Raw genomic sequence first — 16,941 nt, forward strand, 5'->3', positions numbered from 1 at the left:
GGCGACAGTCCCTTGCTAAATGACCAAATTTGCCACAATTGTAACAACCCTTATTTGTCCTCTTACTTTGGGTATATCTCGTTTTATTATTTGTACCACTAGTTTTTAATTTTGCCATTTCAGTCGTAAGAGTACTTAGACTTTTCTCCATTGTTTGCATCCATGATGCAATGTCTTTCGTTGGTGAGTCACTACTTGTATTCTTTTCTTCCCTACCTAACTCGTCATCGTTCATAGTTTGCCGTAAATAACCTCGTCCCTCTCTTACTTTATTTTCGGCTTTATTGTACGCCTCTAGTTCAACAGCAAGTCTCATGGCATCATTTAAACCTTTCGGTCGCGATTGTTTTATTCTGAGTCGCATTTCCGAATCAACGAGCGCGTCAATAAACTGCTCTTTCCCGAGAGTTTCACGTACGTCCAATGGGGCAGTAGGATATGCCAAATTGGACAATCTCCGAATTGACTGGCCTAATTCGGGAAGAGATTCGCTGGCTTTTTGACGTCTTTCTTTAAACTGAACTCTATATAACTCAGTTTGACTAGAAGGCGCGAATCGCTCTTCAAGTGCGCTGACTAGATCGGAAAAGTTTTGTCTTTTCTCACTTGGTAAATCTCCAAGTACAGCCTGTGCTTGTCCCATTAACGATACCGCCAAATATAACCCTTTTTGGTTTTCCGACCAATTATTTACAAGTGCACACATTTCAAAATGGGACAAATAGTCCATCCATGATGTGCTACCGTCATATTTACACGGTTTAACTTTTACACCAAAATTATCTGTGTGATCAGTATGTCGATACTTTGATTTGTCAGTTTTGTCTCTTTCCCTATCATAACTATTATTTATGGGTAAAGGCAAAGTATCCCCTTCCTTTAAATCAATTTGGGAAAATTTTACAGTTTTGTGCGTATTCGGGTTGTTGAATGTTGGTAAATCAACTTTTTCTTTATCTCCCTTTCTTGACAATGAGGACCCTCTTGATTCCAGACCCGAATCATTTCTTTTTATAAAAGTATCTTTTGGACGAACACCCTGATCTTTAGGTGTAGACGAAACAAAACTGTTTCTGTACCTTGTTTCTTCCATATCTTCAATTTGTTTTGTCAATTCGTCATCAAAAGACATTTTTGTACTTTAATTTGCGATATAACTATGCATTCACAATATAATAATATCAACACAATGTCATAAATGTACAACGTAATAAATGTCAATCAAAATATTGCCTGAACCACTATCGATCGTTAATCCCTAATGTAAATAATAATCGTAACTCAACCGTGGGAAATTTAAAACGTTAACAGGACAATTTTGATCTGTGCAAAAGTGAACAGTATGAACAAAAACGATCTGTGCAAAAGTGAACAGTAAATTCTCACAAGACAGTTTGGATATAAGTTTATTAGATGATCAAATTTGGATATAATCTTTCACTGTGGATTTAAAAATGAACAATTCGGATACCACCGCTAGCCACCAAATTATGTAACGTGTACACAGGGTAAGCGTGTCTATTTCTATTTAGAATGTGTTCGTTACCAGTTTGATACTGGATCCAAAATTGTTCTATTTACAAAATATATAACAAACAATCTTTATTTATAAATTAACGTCAATGAACCAAAATATGTACAACTGCTCTCTGCAATCTTTAATAAACTAGCTATAAACAATTCTTCTTTAATATATATATATATATACACACAACTGGTACAAATTTGTACTATTACAAATTTGTCCTAGGTCAGGAACAAACTTGTCCTTCTGGTACAATAATGTACCCTACAAGTTTACACACTTCGTCTTTGTTCCTCTGGTACAATTATGTACTTTACAAGGTGGTCACACAGACTCACACTTGTCCTATACGGTACAATACGGTTCCGCTTGTAAATGTACAAGTCCGTATTTATAACAGGCACCGACCTGTTCTTTATTACACTTAGTAATAATATATAATATATACGAGCGAGCGATCTCGAATATCAACGTACCGTGGTCTTCAGTCTACTAAGACTTCTAACAATCGACCCTGAGCTAGGATTCTCTCCTGCTTATATACCCCGATGGGAGCCGTACCATTATTATAGGAGGGGTGTTCTTCCAAAGTGTCTCATTACTCGTATTGGCAGTTTCCTTTGGAACACCCCTTCACGTTTGACCTGACCCAAAGTTTACCCGCGAAACATCCAATTCTTTACTATGTTTTATTAAGGTATATACAAACGCATTAAATAAGGCTTCTGCAGAACAGTCACTAATATAAACAATCTAGCCTTAGATACAAAATCATCACACTATTGTTTTTCGTTTCGTTAATAAAATTAAGAATGGAAATGGGGAATGTATCAAAGAGAAAACAACCCGACCATAGAGAAGACAACAATGCATTTTTATTGTGTTGTCATCAGACTCGTGCTTTTATTGCGTCTTTGAACATCTTGTATCATCATTTTCTCTCGTATTTGAGCATTTTATTTTGTCAGTATCAACATGATCAAGTTTTACTCTGTGTGAATGCATGTAAACAACATGAACAAACAGTTTTTGATTTCTTTATTACGATTACGAAAATACATTTATTGTTAAACATGTTAAATTAAAGAATTAAATTATAAATATTCTTAGCAACACACATTGATTTGAAAAAAATGATCAACCAAAAGAGTCAATAAATAGCTCTTTCCACGCTAATGTCAAACTAATCTGCAGAACAATCATAGAAAAACGAGGATTGACATGAAAAAAAGAGTAAAATCTAAAAAATACTAAACTCCGAAGAAAATTCAAAACGGAAAGTTCCTCATCAAATGGCAAAATCAAAGGCTCAAACACATCAAACGACTGGATAACAATTGTCATATTCCTGACTTGGTACAGGCATATTCCTATGTAGAAAATGGTGGATTAAACCTGTTTATTTAGCGCCAAACCTCTCACTTGTATGACAGTTGGATCAAAGTCCATCATATTTACAACAATGCGTGAAACAAAACAGACATAATAGCTAAATTTGTCAAAATAGGGGTACAGCTGTCATATTCCTATCTTGGTACAGGAATTTCTTATGTAGAACATGATGGATTAAACCTGACTTTTAAACGCCAAACCTCTCACTTAGTCGAATCAAATTGATGGACACACTTGGATGTGCTATGGTACCACGGCTTGTGGAAACATATCTTTTTGCCATATTGATTGGTTCTAGTGTGTTACGCTTAAGGAAGTCATAGAAATCTCTTTATCTACACTCGTAATGACTGTGTCACGTGAATTATGTGCCCCTTGTCCAAATAATTTTACTTTGATGCGTGACCTTACGAAGCCATTACAACCAAACGAAAGGAAAATAAACAATCCTTGTGAAGCATTTAAAATAATAAAGACGTAGGATAGAGCATCAATAAGCGTCCATTGATGAAGAAATCCAAAGATCCAAGTAATTCCTGTCATACATGAAATTTTGGTATAAATAATCAACATTGGGCGGTCGTTTTTGGTTTCCGAACCTACTTGTGGAGCCGTTTCAATTCGGAAAATAACAAAACAAAACAAAATCATATTAAGGAGTACGAAAATACCTACAGGAATTGCAAACGTGTACAGTACCATTTCTGCCTTTGTAATGTAACAACTATCACCGCCATACCCTAAATAGCCTAACGTGGATTTGTCGCTAACGAAAAAGTAAACTACGTTAATTGTCAACATAAGACAGCAAACTGATACAGAATATAGAAGATAACGTTTAAAAAGCTTCATGCGATTTAAATTACACCGAGAGTTTGATTGATAATAGAATACCCTGAAAATATCAAGCGTGCAGATATGCATCCACATGACGGATCCGAACCAGAAATAATGAGTGAGTAGTCCAATAGCAACACACAGAGCTGTATTGTATGTTGCATTCATACCAAAAAGGTAGAGTGCGTGCGCAACTAACAAGTGGAAGGATAACATCAATTGTTGCAATCCTGGAAGAGTTCGAAGTTCCTTCAGTAACAGATATACTAACATCGTCAGTGTCAGCGAAGTTATTGATGCAATTGAACAAATCAAAGACAAAATTTTTTCAATGTCATTCTTTTGAGTTTGTGACTTTGATTCCCCACTTCGGTTGTTTGATATAATTCTGTCGTCTAAACAAACTAGGAAATCATTTTCTATTTGAATTACACTGTTTAGTTCAAAATCTATCTTAATATTCGACATTGTAAGGTAATTTTTGGACAGTTGGACTTCGTTGAATTGCAGTTTGATTCTTGGGCAAAAGTAGTGTGAAACAACTTTAATTGTTTTATGGTATGCAAAACATCGATCAATGTTGTCATCATACCAGTAATCGTCATAATCGTCATAATAATGATCTAATTCGGTAAAGTCCGGAATAAGCTCAAGCGTTTTCTGTGAAATTGGTTCAAATACTAGGCTGTTATCTTCAAATGTATATTGAATAGAAGAAGACAGAGCTTCAACGTACAATGTTTGGTTATGAATATCTGTAGCTAAAAAGTTTACACCAATTATGTATACGTGATCTGTCAAGTTCTTCATTTCATTCGGATAATGAAATTCCGAAATGTAACAACAATCGGCACCACCTATAATATCATTAACATATAAACTTATAGCCATATCTACTGTATAATAATCGTATAACACACAGTTCATTGAACAACCGGATATGACGTTGTTGACTTGTACTGTAACTTTGTAGTAAACTTGATAAAACACATCACTAATATATCTGAAAATGGCTTCACATTTGTTGTTCTGTCTGTTATAGTAGTGCATACTCGGACAAACTACTTCTCTGCATTTTCCCTTGGAATAATTGTAAAACAAGAGTTATAAAATTCTAATATTACAAAACATATTATTTTTTTGGCATTTTTCGTTGAAATAATCGTTTAAAAAAAATTGCGAAAATAACGAAATGCTTATATCACAAAACATACTAATTCTCAGCATTTTTCCTTAACATAAATGCTAATATCATCAAATAAATGCAAACTAATTATACTTATTGGTTAACTTTTCCATAAATAGTACAGGACAACTTAGAGAATGTAACTGAAAAGTGTGTATTACAATAATATGATGTCGTTGATTTCTAACTCAAATTGATGAAATCTGTTTTAAATTGCTATAGGAACATATTTATGTATAGATAATCATATTTTGGTTGAAGAAAGGGTTCAAAATTGACAAACATATTAAATCACGTCTAACAATCTAATTAAAAACCGATCTCTCATCGCTCCTGTTTCCGATATGTCGCGTGGGAGATCTAACGAAACCGGCTTTGAGGTCACATGTGAGTGAACTAAAAGTCATGAATTTATAAAGATATGCAAATGAGTTGACGACCTATTAATAAGCCAATCAAAAAAGTTTATGAATTATTATGACTGACGATTTCGTCGTAAATAAAATGAGTTACATCCCTTTGCCTTACGTTAAACTTCCAAGATCGTGGAAGACTCAATTTCATTGGTCGAAAAAGACACACCTACGAGGTCACTCACATGTGACCTCAAAGCGGGTTTCGTTAGATCTCCCACGCGACATATCAGAAACAGGAGCGATGAGAGATCGGTTTTTAATTAGATTGCACGTCTAATCTCTATGTGATCCTCCTAAGGATGTACTTACAGTTAGGTGAAAGGTGGATCGATAAGGTATGGGCTTTGCTCGTTGTTGAAGACCGTAAGGTGACCTATTGTTGTTAATGTCTGTGCCATTTTGAACTCTTGGGGAGAGTTGGTTCATTGTCAATCATACCACGTCTTCCTTTTTTTTTATATATATAGTATCTATCCTTTTGAAGATATTGACTCCGACTTTTACATTAATATTGCATTGTTATTATTTGTTCTCTAATCTAAAGAAAAGAAATCTTTAGTCTGCTTAAATTTTGGTTAATGACCTTTTATGAGCTATTGAAGTCCAATATAAATAGAAAAATATGGGACAAACTATTTTCTGCTGTATTGAAGGAATAAAACAAGGAGTCCGAATATCTGACAAATATTTGCAATACATTCCTAATAACAATACATAATAGCAAATTAGAAACTCGAAATGGCATGCACAGAGATTTGTATTGTAGTCCTGTATTATTGAGGCCCCTCATGGGGGGGGGGTCCTAGTAATCACATAATCACCATTTTTTTGCCAATATAATCACATAATCATTAAATATTTGCTTATCTTTAGTAATCAAATAATCATAAACTAAAAATACAGTCCTAGGTAATCAAATAATCATGAAATATTTGGCTTAATAATCAAATAATCATTAAAAAAACGGCCAAGTAATCACATAATCAAAAACCCCATGAGGGCCCTCATTATTATGTTGTCATTTTAATGTTATATTTAACAATGCCATCAAAATGCGAGGTTTGGCATGCCACAAAACCAGGTTCAACCCACCATTTTTTTCTTTAAAAATGTCCTGTACCAAGTCAGGAAAATGGCCATTGTTATATCATAGTTCGTTTCTGTGTGTGTAACATTTTTACGTCGTGTTTCCGTTGTGTCGTTTTCTCCTATTTTTGAGTGTGAATTCACATTACTATAAGACGTGTCACGGTACTTTTCTATCCCAAATTCATGTATTTGGTTTTGATGTTATATTGGTTATTCTCATCGGATGTTGTCTAATGCTTAGTCCGTTGCTGTGTGTGTTACATATTAATGTTGTGTCGTTGTTCTCCTCTAATATGTAATGCGTGTCCCTCAGTTTTAGTTTGTTACCCCAATTTTGTTTCTTGTCCATAGATTTATGAGTTTTGAACAGCGGTATACTACTGTTGCCTGTATTTGAAAGATTTTTTCTGCCAAAAAGAACATGGAATGAAGCGATTGGATGTATTGGCAAGAAGTACTCAATTTCACATTTATCATTTGTTTTATTCATCATAAAAATGAATACTTTTTTTTAATGTTAATGGAAAACAAACGATATATAGCAGTTTGACAAACACTTAATGTGTACAGTTGAACATAATGATTTCTCTTTACTAACATAATCGCGATTGGAATATCCATCTGAATTTAAAGGGCTTACTCCATTAGGTGTAACTAAAAAATCACCCTTTGATATAATAACATTCTGCTCCTCATTATAACAAAAATGACAGACAATCCTGAGTAGTCAACAGCAGACGCACTGAACCATTTAAATCTGAATACTAATTTATCGTAGGACCTGTAGTACAATCTGTGCGTTTGGAACAAATCTTAACCTAAGTAGTTTTATGCATATCAGCCGTGGGGTTTGTGTTGTTTATACTTTAGTTTTCTATGTTGTGTCATGTGTACTATTGTTTGTCTGTTTGTCTTTTTCATTTTTAGCCATAGCGTTGTCAGTTTATTTTCAATTTATGAATTTGACTGTCCCCTCGGTATCTTTCGTCCCTCTTTTACAATGTGGAAATTTCTTGACAAACATAAAAAAAAACCTTGAAAAGTAACTAATCAACAAAAGTCCAAAAAACATTGGACAGCACATATACACATATCGCCATATTTAAAATGACTCCTAAGGTTTAGTTCTCTTTTATGAAAACTGTCGTGTTGCTTATTACAGTAGGTTACCTATGACAATACTTATTTGATGTTATCTAAAAATAACTCTTTGAAAGTTTATAGATCACCTAAAACTTGAATATCTATAAACTCATAAACTAACAATTAACGATACACTCACATTTTAGCTTACCTATCTTAGTACTTTTTAAAAATACTCATTTTTGAATACAGATAATTAGGTCATAGAAATTATCCAACATTTTTTTCAGATTTTAAAAGCTTTGATTCAGATTGTTGCTTTTTTAGTTAATATTTGTGAGGGAAAAAACTTTGGACCAACACTTAAAGATGCGGGGCGGGATTTTTGTTTGCTTCATTGTAACCCCATTGGTGGCATTCGGCTGTTATCTGGTCTTTGGTCGGATTGTTTTCTTTCTGACATATTCCCCATTTCCATTCTTGATTTTATTTTACTTATCACTAGAAACTAGTTAGTTCACAGTTCATATTTGTGTAATAATCAACATCATAGGTTCCCCTAGGAGGGCACTTAACAACCTTAACAGTCCTTATTTGTTTTTGGCTTAGGAACACTAGTACTATTTTCCCCCTGTTTTCTTTTTTTTCTTTTTTAGATTTAGAAATTAGTCGACTTTCCGTACAGAATGTTCCTGGTATTTTTTTTTCTTTCTTATTTTACTTTTTACTCATTTTGATATAACGAAGTGCAAAATACTGTAGATTCATTATCATTTGTTGGATACCAATTTTCGTTGATTTCGTAGGATCGGGTAAACCACGAAATTAAATGTTTAATGAATGACAAATTTCCTATATGCTTGTAGGCAGACTTCAGCAAAACCACGAATTTATATATCCACGAACATGTAAGATTTCCTTAATCCACGAAAATTGGTACCCACGAACATGTAAGATTTCCTTAACCCACGAAAATTGGTACCCACGAACATGTTGATTTCCTTAATCCACGAAAATTGGTACCCACGGAAAGAAATGAGTCCACAGTAAGTAATGTTGTCTTACCTCATAACTATCAAATATTTCATTATCTGAACAATCCTGGTAAGTGTTTCTTTGGTCCTCCTCCCTAAAACTTATTAGACTAGCAAACGTCGCCGTTGGAATTTCTTTAATTCTTTCATATAAGTCCCAATAGTCACATCCCATATAAAGTGTTTCGTTGGAATTGCATAGGAAACAAAAAATATTTCTATACTTGGCCCTGTACACAGAGGTATACGAGTTACAAGCGTCTTCGATAAACTTGTCATACACTTTCCAGCTACCTGTTTGATTACAAACGGTATAACTACCCCAGTCACATGTTTCCGGTTCAGAGGTCATGTTCCAACTTTGAAATAATATATTACAATCATCTGACTGTGCGATCTCTTTCATTATGCTGCGTGAAAATGAAATTGTATCAACCGGTTTAAATATGCATGTGAGGTTTGCAGACCATGGAATCATTTCTTTAGTCGTATGGTGGTTACATATGGCACAATATTTGTTTTTGAAAAGAAGATTACTACTGTTTATTGAAACGGGTATATAAAGAGAAATATCAAACGAGTCAAGCTTCCTCTGGTCAGCTGTACATTTTTGAATTATTGAGACAGTATTAAAATTTGGTGCGCAAGTCGAAATCATATAGTAAGAATGCTTTGAAATAATCTTTGTTCTACCCTGTGTGAGATATTGTGGATATATGCAAGTCTTCCTATGTGCTGATAACATGACATCGGTATTTGGACATTGTTCGTTGTTCAATATTCCATTCTTCTGACATGAGCATGGAAAACAGCAACTTCCAACATCCGGGGACGTTCCGTTTGGGTATGAATCTTGTCTCGTCAAATTGTTGCAGAGAGGAACCATTGGACAGTACAATAATTGTTTTTCTAAAATTCGTTTTTGGTATCCATCTTGAAAGGGTTCAATTAAATTACTCACTTCTTTGAAGTCTACATCTGTTGGATAACGATATATAGTGCACTCGACATTAACCGTTTGCAAGACGGCCAAGAGAAAAAACGTTAATATCATTTTGGCTTGATGTCATCAACTAAAACATAAAAACGGTTATGATTTTTTTTAAAGCATTCAAAAACTACTTCTTAAGGATACTTCTTAGATTTAAGGCAGTAGTAGTATACCGTTGTTCAAAAGTCATAAATCGATTAAGAGAAGACAAATCCAGATTACAAACTAAAACCGACAGAAACGCATCAACTATAAGAGGAAACAACAGAACAAAAGAAACACGGAACTGAAGAAAAAAACCAAACAAACGCCAACATTCATACAAATGGACTATTTGATTACAACTGCCATATTCCTAACGCGCGTCTGGCATAAATACATAATTTAATCCTGGTATCTCTGATGATTTTATTTCGTAGAGGACGTTTTAAGAAAAAAAAGGAGGTTGAACCTGGTTTTATGGCCAATTAAATTCTGTTTACCAAACACGTTTCGTATGCATATGACGCGTAAATCCCGCTCGAAAAAAAAAAAAAAAATAAAAAAGCCATTTAAAGTACGAAATTGAAGAGCATCGACAAATGAAACGTAAATGTGTCATTCATTCTCCTAGATACATGTATAAAATATACGTTTTCTTGTATTCTACATCACATACACCACACTTACACAGTTTTCATAATTTCCAGCACCTTTCCATGATGTGGGTATGAACGTTGAAAGCTACATTTTCAGAATGTACCTATTATTAAATCGTTAGAATGACTTATTGACTGTGGAAGACGCATATCTAATCCCGCTTGGCTTTATCGATGCTGTCAGATTTTCTTGGATGGTTACGGCGGACATAGTACTACTGTTTCTTTTCTTTCATAATAGGAATTGCAAATAAAAACAGTAGCAGAGAAATTGTTAAAGATCATGTAATAACTTTAACTATACCAATATTATTACTGATCTCGTATCTAAGCCGTGATACGAGTATTACGGAGCGACTGAGCAGGGTGATATAGGCGTATGGAAGGACGTCAAAATATTAAAAAAAAAAAACCTGAAGAGTTGATAAAAGCAAAAGTGACCTAAGGGAGCAACCATTTGATTTTTATGGGGTTTGGGGGTGTGGGGGGGGGGGTCGGGGGGGGGGGGTAGTGGTGGTGGGGGGCTAGGATGAAATTTGAAAAAAATAGTCAGGACAGGATTTTTGAGTAAAAAAAATGTCAGGACGACAATTTAGGTAAAAAAAGTCAGGATAAACTAAAAAAAAAGGCAGGATCGAACAGAGTAAAAAATAAAAATTTATTTTTTAAGGACAGAGATTACAGCTAAAAAAAATGCAGGACAAAATTTTTCATCCTAGCCCCCCCCCCCTCCCATAAAAATCAAATGGTTGCTCCCTAATCTATAGTAAAGAAATCAGAGCGTAGAGAAGGAATGAAATAATCATTATCAAAATTCATTTTATAAATTTTACAACTATACTAAAATTAACGGTATCAATTTTCTTGCACCAGATGCGCATTTCGACAATACATGTCTCTTCAGTGATGCTCGTGGCCAAACTATTTGAAATCCAAAGCTTATGTAAAAGATGAAGAGCTATAATCCAAAAGGTCCAAAAAGTATAGCCAAATCCGTGAAAGGAATCAGAGCTTTGCATGAGGGAGATACATTTTGTACATTCCTTAATTTATAATAATTTCTATCATTTTGTAACAGCAAATTTTAATAACATAAAAAAATCCGTATTTTCATGCCAGTACCGAAGTACTGGCTACTGGACTAGTGATACCCTCGGGGACTAATATAAATGACAAGCCATATGCTATATTAAGGATGAACTAAGTTGAGGTTTAGGAATTAATTGTCAATTTTTGGACTGCTTGTTTTTTTTCTTCAATACACGGTAAAATATTTTGCTCCATAACACCCATTTTTCTTTTCATATACGAATTCAATGCTTATAAAAAACAAAATATAAGCAGATTTTTTATTTATTTCCTTTCGGTTTAGCATCCACATAATAGCAATGCAAATATAAGGAAAAAATACGAGTCAGAGTTTTTCCATTTTTTTTTTATTAAATGGAATATTTCGAAAAGGAGCTCTATCTCCTATCAATATATTCAGTCTTTTTTGTTTTTTAATTAATACTCTTCCAATTTCAGGCATTATTGTTTTTCAATTTTACCTAAGTACATCCTCAAATTTTTTTAATAAAAGTGAGAAAGGAAATGGGGAATGTGTCAAAGCGACAACGACCCGACCATAGAGCAGGCAACAGGCGAAGCCCACCAATGGGTCTTCAATGTAGCGAGAATTCCCTAAACCGTAGGTGTCCTTCAGCTGGTCCCTAAAAAATATGTAACTAGTACAGTGATAATTGACGTCATACTAAACTTCGAATTATACACAAGAAACTAAAATTAAAAATCATACAAGACTAGCAAAGGCCAGAGGCTCCTGACTTGGGACAGGCGCAAAATCGAGGCGGTATTAAACATGGTTATGAGATCTCAACCCTCCCCTATACCTCTAGCCAATGTAGAAAATTAAACGCATAATAATACGCACATTAAAATTCAGTTCAAGAGAAGTCCGAGTCTGATGTCAAAAGATGTAACAAAAGAAAATAAATAAAATGACAATAATACATAAATAACAACAGACTACTAGCAGTTAACTGACATGCCAGCTCCAGAACTCAATTAAACTGATTGAAAGATTATGTCTTCATCATACATGTATGAATATCAGGCACAATCCCTCCCGTTAGGGGTTAAGTATCATACTATCATAAAATATATGAGAAGAACATAACCCGTGTCATGCCAACAACTGTTTTTTTTTATATAAATGTGTTTAGATCCGATGCAAAGACCCTATAAGTAAATCAATATTAAAGCCAAAAACATACAATCTTTAATGACCTGACAACAGTATCGTAACTATATTCCTTTTTAATGAGTCTGTTGAAAGGTGTTGTAAGCTTTTGAGGTGAATACTGACATTTTTGCATGTTTTGTGCGTTGTAAAGAATATTACCATAAAAGATTGGATGTGAAATACGTGAACGTATAAGATGTCTGCATGTTGAGTTATATTTACGAATTATTTCCTTATACCGGTGATAAAATTTAGTAAATGTTTTGACCAGTTTGTGATATCGAAAACCCTGGTGTAATAATTTTTCAGTAAAACATAAATTTTTCTGGCTAAAATCTAATACGTTGTTATATACACGAGCGAATCGTACAAGTTGAGATATATAAACACCATACGATGGTGACAAGGGAACATCACCATCTAAAAATGGATAATTAACGATAGGAAATGAAAAATCATCTCTTTTATCATAAATTTGTGTATTAAGCTTCCCATTAATGATATAGATATCAAGATCGAGGAAAGGGCAGTAGTCATTGTTAGTATTAGCTTTATTTAAAGTAAGTTCAACAGGATAAATTTCTTTAGTATACATACTGAAGTCGTCATTATTGAGAGCCAATATATCATCCAAATATCTTAAAGTATTGTTAAATTTTTGTATCAAATGTTGTTTCGATGGGTCTTTGCTAATTTCAGTCATAAATTGTAACTCATAACAATACAAAAACAGGTCCGCAATAAGTGGTGCACAGTTAGTCCCCATTGAAATTTCAATAACTTGACGATATTTGGAATCTCCAAAGCGAACAAAAATGTTATCAAGTAAAAATTCAAGCGCATATATAGTATTAAAACATGTCCAATTGACATAGTTCTTTTGTTTATTGCTACTAAAAAATGACCTAAAAGAGTTTGAACATATGTACTCGCATTCTGACTTTAGGAATGTGATTTTTATCTTAAAATGATAAGAAACCTCAAATTAAAAAAAAATAATGCATATGTATTTTTATAACTCAATGGATAGTTTTCATTATAAAACTTATGTACATATACTTTTTATCTGACGAAAATTCTTTAATTTATTCATATTTAGAAGAAGTTTACTTTATTTTAATTGTTTCATTCCAGGAAGCAATTACCCCGACATATTTTCCGTATGCAAAGTGACCTCAGTGTGACCCATCTCGTAAAAATCCGGTGATCGCAATACGCCTGGATGTCCTTAAAATAATCTATTATCTGAATTTACATGTTAAACACGTACTCAATTTCCATGCTTTTTTGTTGATTTTTTGTTGATTGTTGACAAACAGGTGACAATCGTTAAACTTCGGCTTCAAAACACGAACTTTAATTACCTGCCATATTTTCACAACAACACTGACCGATTGAAAAAAAATGACGATTATACGAAATTTATGCGAAAAAAAATTGAAAAATTCTTGAACAGAAGACTAAGTTTATGATATTTGTATGCATTGGTGACATTGGTTCAAGAATTGAAATAACATTGTTTTTCACCGGTTACTCGTTTCTTATGACTTTAATAAGACGTATAGATTAAGGACAAATAACATACCTTACTGTTTGGTATTTGGTATCATCATCCGATTGACACGATTCAACATCTACAAGATATATTCGTCTAGATCAGTCCGGTGGATTTTATGTGTATATACGATTTGACTTTTCACAATCCGATTGACACGATTCAACATCTACAAGATATATTCGTCTAGATCAGTCCGGTGGATTTTATGTGTATATACGATTTGACTTTTCACAATAAATATCATATTTCTGGTCGTGATATCTACAAGTTTACGTGTCGCACGTTCACCCATTTTCATCCCGAAATATGGATTTGTAAAACAATATGTGAAGCACAAGCAATCTGTATGTAATTAAACGAATTGATGGAACACAATATGTGTTTAATTAGAATTTTTTTTTATGAAAAAAAAAAACCATGACAATACAATTACAAGTTATTGGATTACCGCGAAGGACACTGATCTTCACTGATACAGTATCAAGCGCAGGTAATAATGAAATCAAACTAAGCATGTGGAGCAAGTCTGCTTATCCTTCCGGAGCACGTGAGATCACCCCCAGTTTCAGGAGGAGTTCGTGTTGCTTAGTCATGATTCACAACGATGATAACAAGAAGCATCCGAAATTGTGTAAAAATCCACAACATGCAATACACCATTTTGAAAATCTTTACATTAGATGCTGCCATTAACTGTGTTTGCAGATAACACAGACAAGGTAGCTACTGTGTGTTTGGATTTAATTACGAAAAATAACCCCCTTTTCTATGTTCAAATATTGAAAACAAACATGTTTTCAATATTCAAATATTGAAGAAAATAAACAAGTTTCCATTAACAAACATTAAAAAATAAACCCTTTTACATGTTTAAACATTGAAAAAACAAATCCTATTTCATGTACACGTTTCCATGTAAAATCATGTAAACATAAACCTTTTTCCGTGTGCACATAAAAAAAAAACTTTTCCATGTACATCAATTTTTAAAACCTTTTCCATGTACAGTCATGTACATCTGCCAACATTGTAAATAAAAAGCCTTTCCCCTGTTCCAACAGTGAAACACCAAACCCTTTCCCGTGAACAAACATTGCAAAATACAAAAAAAAAAAAAAATAACAACACTATTTCGTGAACAAGCATTAACAAAAATCATTTGAAAAAAACAATCACTTTTACATAAACAGTATAGAAATTTTTTTTTTCCATGTACGAACATTGAATAAATAAACACTACTCAATGAAAAACATTGAAAAATACAAAACCCTTTTACATGTACAAACATTACAATGACAAGACCCCTTTTACATGTACAAACATTACAATGACAAGACCCCTTTTACATGTACAAACATTAAACTTTTTTTTCTCGTTCAAAGTATTGTCTTCAACAGAGAGCTTTGGCTCACACTGAAAAGCAAGCTATAAAGGGCGCCAAAAAAGACTAGTGTTAAACCATTTAAACAGGAAAACCAACGGTCTAATCTATATAAACCCCGAGAAACGAGAAACATTTATGAACCACACCAACAAACGACAAAAACTGAATACAAGTTCCCGAATTAGGACAGGTGCAAACAAATTCAGCAGGTTTTAACGTTTAAATAAGTACCAGTATTCACCCTTACCTGAAACAATTATAGTGTAACTTTACATTACAGAAAGACACACTGTAAAATATCAATTGAAATGGTTTAACTCAATCAAAAGATATATTAAAAAAACTCAAGTGAACATACCCTGAATAAATTTGATATATGACACAATGTAAGTACAAAACCAATAAAATAGGGGGTGAGATGTAAAACAATATCAGAAAGACAACCATAACCTCAACAAAATGCCGCCAAATACAATAAGGGGTGAGATGTTAAACAATACCAGAAAGAAATCCATAACCTTGAACAAAATACCGCCAAATACAATAAGGGTGAGATGTTAAACAATATCAGAAAGACAACCATAACCTCAACAAAATGCCGCCAAATACAATAAGGGGTGAGATGTTAAACAATATCAGAAAGACAACCATAACCTTCAACAAAATGCCGCCAAATACAACAAGGGGTGAGATGTTAAACAATATCAGAAAGAAAACCATAACCTTCAACAAAATGCCGCCAAATACAATAAGGGGTGAGATGTTAAACAATATCAGAAAGAAAACCATAACCTTGAATTAAATGCCGCCAAATACAATAGGGGGTGAGATGTTAAACAATATCAGAAAGAAAACCATAACCTTGAATTAAATGCCGCCAAATACAATAGGGGGTGAGATGTTAAACAACGTACACTGGTAAATACAAATAATTTTTTTGTAAAAAGTAAAATCACAAAAATACTGAACTTAGAGGAAAATCAATTCGGAAAGTCCATAATCACATGGCAAAATCAAAAAACAAAACGTATCAAAAACGAATGGACAAGAACTGTCATATTCCTGACTTGATACAGGCATTTTCAAATGTAGAAAATGGTGGTAAGGTATTCAGTCATGGAGTACAGACTTTGTTTGTAATAAAATAAATAACTTTGTTGTTCAAAGTACGAGAATAGAACAAATTTAAAGTCATATCAAACACTTATCAAAGCTGGTATATATCAAATAAAGTTAGACGAGATATAATAGTAAATAACAAAAATGCATTACAAATTGTATCACCATGTCTAATTAACAGCGTATAAACATGGAAAGATCAAACCCTTTTCAATGTACAAATTGAAAAAAAAACCAAACAGTTTGCCATGTACACACATTGAAAAGCAAACAAAAAAATCAAAAAATTTAGTAGCATTAGTTTGTTCAACGCCGGCTGTTTTTATTAGAATTACCATAATTGCAAATTTGATATGTAACATGTAAATTCAAGACTTTTTGCAGGTGATTGCAAAAAAAAGCCGAGTTACACATATTTCATTCATATCTAGAACGAAAACATA

At 33.4% G+C, this 16,941-nt stretch overlaps 1 long non-coding RNA gene across 1 annotated transcript; it reads right to left on the minus strand.

Annotated features, from left to right (window-relative positions):
- Nucleotides 1-3,357: 3,357 nt before the first annotated feature.
- Nucleotides 3,358-14,129, minus strand: LOC143058259 (uncharacterized). The gene is made up of 3 exons (XR_012972971.1): nucleotides 14,022-14,129; nucleotides 8,594-9,635; nucleotides 3,358-4,834 (listed from the first exon to the last, which is right to left on the minus strand). It is a non-coding gene; the product is annotated as an uncharacterized LOC143058259 (long non-coding RNA).
- Nucleotides 14,130-16,941: the final 2,812 nt, after the last annotated feature.

Source organism: Mytilus galloprovincialis, chromosome 14, assembly GCF_965363235.1.
Source record: "Mytilus galloprovincialis chromosome 14, xbMytGall1.hap1.1, whole genome shotgun sequence".
Classification (NCBI taxonomy): domain Eukaryota; kingdom Metazoa; phylum Mollusca; class Bivalvia; order Mytilida; family Mytilidae; genus Mytilus; species Mytilus galloprovincialis.